The 3,945-nt window shown below is 47.6% G+C and overlaps 1 pseudogene; it reads right to left on the reverse strand.

The window, feature by feature from the left end:
• Positions 1–1,895: 1,895 nt before the first annotated feature.
• Positions 1,896–3,699, reverse strand: LOC133198233 (uncharacterized; annotated as a pseudogene).
• Positions 3,700–3,945: the final 246 nt, after the last annotated feature.

The following is a 3,945-nucleotide window of genomic DNA, read 5'->3' on the forward strand; positions in this document are numbered from 1 at the left end:
CCTCAGACACACGTTTGGTGGAAAGCATGAGGTTCTCGTTGACGATTTGAAAGTCCACAATCTCCACGGTGGGATCTACCATCTGTTAAAACAGTATGTGAGCCTGGCTGTCGTGAAGAAATTGTGTTTTCGTCAAGTTCAACCGCTGTCCGAATTTTCCCCAGAAACTGTTTTATAGTAATTTAGCCAGACTACGGAGACCTGCATTATACTCGACTTTGTGAGGGTCGAGACGTATACCCTCTCTCCGCTCGTACATTTCAATGCACCGATCCAGGTCTTCCTCGGTCTTGACCCACGAAGGTCTCCCACTAGCCTCTTGTTTTATTTTCAAGAACAGGTTGATATAAGAGGCAAATAATCCACCGGTCTGCGTTTCGGGGTCGTATATCGTCGTTTCGTCCCAGTGATACACTTCGTAAATCGTGCTGATTTTGTACCCCTTTTCGATGGCTTTTTCGAGTTCGGGTGTGCAGTATGTCCCCGTTCAAGCCCTCTGGGTCTAGGTACAGGTACAAGGTTCTTGCTGCTGACGTTCCACGCACGTTTGACAGAGAGGAAATGTTAATTTACCCTCCATAACCCAACACCGGATGAAAGAGACCCCGAGGAGGCAACACTTTGACTTTAGCCAGTCCGAAATAAGAAGACAGATCAGTAATGTCTCGAGTAATGATCTCCGGGTGTCCAACCGGATAACGACACGTCTTGTTCACAAAGGGGTAATGGGACGTGAAATCCACGTAGAGGATTTTGGTACCCCTCACAGCCCGTTTTTACAGAACGCATCCGTTGGTACGTCCGCCCATGAGACTATCACGGGGATCTAGACGATCGACCAGATCGATTCGGTCGACGAAAGCCTTAAACGCAGCGTTCGATTTCAACAGAGCATCAAAGTCGTGTTCCCAGAGAACTACGACTTGAGACCATGTCGAATGTCTAAACTTCGCCCCTCGACGCGTGCGGTATGCCGAATCCACTCTTACCAAGCGATAGATTTCTTACTGTAATTGACGCGAGAGTGGTAGCCGTATGGAGGAGGGCGAGCAATGGGGAGGTTACAAACATTTCTTGTTTGATTTCCAATCCGAACTCTTCCCTCGGAATCCACCGTCCGCGGTACTGAACTTCTACCTTACCATCGAGTCGACGTTCGGGCAACCAATGCTCCTCTTCGTTTTCCTTGACGAGAACTTTCCAGTCCTCCGATAAAAACTTAGTCTTGAAAACGTCCATGCAGAGTGAAGCGATGGTGCAAGACGCCTCGTCCGTCGTCTCCGGACGTTGCTTCCCACGGGAGATGCTTAAATTTCAAACAGGCTCGCCGGAGGATGTCGACGTCACTGCGACAGTACTCGAGCATTTCTGTCTGGAAATCAAACACAGCTCCACTGGTAGTTTTTGCGTCGTACCATGCATAGATATCTCGTCTGTCTTCCACCGATATGGCATCGGGACCGTATGTCTCGGCGGGAGGATAAGGCCCCACGTAGTTTAAATTGGTCAGACTCGTGAAAAAATGTGGAAAATAACCCTTTTTCAGGGTTCCAGTTGAAAAGCTTTTGGGAGTTTGGCCAACGCCATGGGCAGAAAATTGAATGAATCTAAACTCTGATGTTCATACGCTGACGTTGAACATCTGAATCTTACTTCCTCGATAGATGACAAATGAAGGACGAAGGGTTTGTGAAACCAGGTACTGTAGGAGAAACTGTCCGTCATAAGACAGATTGTTGAAGAAGACTGTGAATCCCTTGTGTTTTTCGCTGAACATCCAAACTCCCAGATCGTAGAGTGTCTTAAAACACGCGTTCTCGACCTCCACACTTACCGGGACAGGGTGGAGACACGTATTTCCTGTCGACCTTGGAGCAGGTCCCACACCGATCGCCTCAATGGGAGCACGTGCTGTCGGAAGTCAGTTCCTCCTGTTCGCATTTCGAACAGGCAGTCTGACACACGGCTAACACAAACGAATGTCTGGCTTGACCGCAGTGAGACTTCTGACAGTGCTGACAGAGGCGACACTCACTACACGTTTGGTCTCGACATCGCGGACAAGCGACCATCGGTCGGGGGGCGTACCCCAATTCACATTGCAGGCGTTCGTCTTTCTGTGAAGCTTCGATGTCGGCGAAAATGTATCGACGCTGATCTGCAGACGAGGACGGGTGCATTCTGGCATAACATAAATGTTCGGCCTCCACGTACTGATGACAGGACTTGCAAGTGTAATACCCGCATCGATGGTCCTCTCGCTTCCGTTCCGAGCAATGAAACGTCCGACAACAGTCGGGACATTTGTACATCACCTCGCAGGGGATGTCACCACCCTCAGAGGGTAATTTATGACGTATAAAGCAGACGGCTGAACGACAGGTGCGATGACAGTCCGGACAGGTTCTGGACTCTACTTTAGTACAATTGTCGGTCAGACAGACGTTGCAGTGTTTGATACAGCTGTGTTTGTAAACTTTCTCGTACGGTTTAAGACAGTGGGAGCAGAACAGGGAACGACTAAAGAAACCCGTGATCTTCGTGATGGCGTGGAAATGTTCGGCTCCGTCCATGTCGTCGTGGTACAGGAAGACCTTTTTTCGTTCTTCGTGGTTAGGATTAACGTACGAAAAAGCATCCCCCATCCGAGCACTGACGACGTAGATGTTTACGTTGAAAAAATTTTCTAATTGCGGAAGGTAGGCATACGTCAGAGCTTCGTCAGTGTTGATATCGAGGGCCATGCAGACTCGATTGGTCAAAGTGTCTGTGCTCCCTTTTTGTTATCGCGTAATTCGTCGTAATACCACGTGGGACATTGACCGAAATGGATGAGGATTTCTCCGGCAGTGTAGGTCGGATGTAGAGCTTTACTTCTCTGAAACTCGACCGGATGAACCTTACAGGCACTGGCCAGAGCGACGAGAGTGGCTCGAACGAGACACCTGTCTAGATTCCGTATTTCTACAACCGAAAGCTTCTTTTTGATCTTTGATATGGTCGATATCTTGACCCCTCGTCCACCCCGGGGATACTTAATGGCCCCGACGTCGATTCGACAAGAGGAATCTAATGGGATGTCTTCGTTACTGTTGAGAACGATCTCGAGACAGTTCATCATGGCCTCGGCATTCATGTCTTAAATGGGACGGAACGGAACGTACACTGGCAAGTCCAATCCGTCGTTATGAATGACACCTCACGATGTCTCCTGGACGGAGGTCTTTCTTGACTTGTTGTATGATCTTCTCGAAAGCCTCTTTTAGAAGATTTTTAACCTCTTTCATCTTTTGTGGTTGACGGAAGAGACGATCTTTAAAAGTCAGCTCGAACGTAGCTTCTCTTACTCCCATCGTTTTGAGAGCCTTCTCCTTGACGAGCCAAATATCAAAATCGTCCCATCCGCCTCCAGACTGCACGGGTCCATCTAAAGGGTCCAATTGCAAGTCCCGAATGAGAGAATCCCCTTCGTGAAAGGAAGCATCCGTCACCTCCATAGAGAAAGGGTCGTAAACACCTTCGACCTCCATGTCAGCTAACAGACTGATCTCCGTGGAACGAGGACTCGACAATGTCTTCAAAGTCCACATCTTGGGAATTAGACGCTGTCTGGATACCGTCCCATAGGGCATCAGCAGAAGCAGGAGTCCCGTCGTCCGAATCCATGTCTTGAATATCATGAAACAGGGTCTGCTCTCGTACAACAGGTCTGTAATCAAATATTTTTATTTAAAATGTGACCAAAGATTCTTTTTTTTTTTGTTATATTTTTAGTTGCTTAATTTGGACTCGAAAAGTTCGTCCTTGGGATTTTCATTTATATTGACTTGAATTAAACGAGTCATCATAAATACGAATTGTCCACTTTTTCTTTAATTAAGATAGAAGGAGTCATCGTAGATGGAAATTTCTCATTCTATGGAAATTTGACTGAAACGAATCACC

Source organism: Saccostrea echinata, unplaced genomic scaffold (genome assembly GCF_033153115.1).
Source record: "Saccostrea echinata isolate AGI-Se365-2 ecotype Australia unplaced genomic scaffold, CSIRO_AGI_Sech_v1 ptg000033l, whole genome shotgun sequence".
Classification (NCBI taxonomy): Eukaryota; Metazoa; Mollusca; class Bivalvia; order Ostreida; family Ostreidae; genus Saccostrea; species Saccostrea echinata.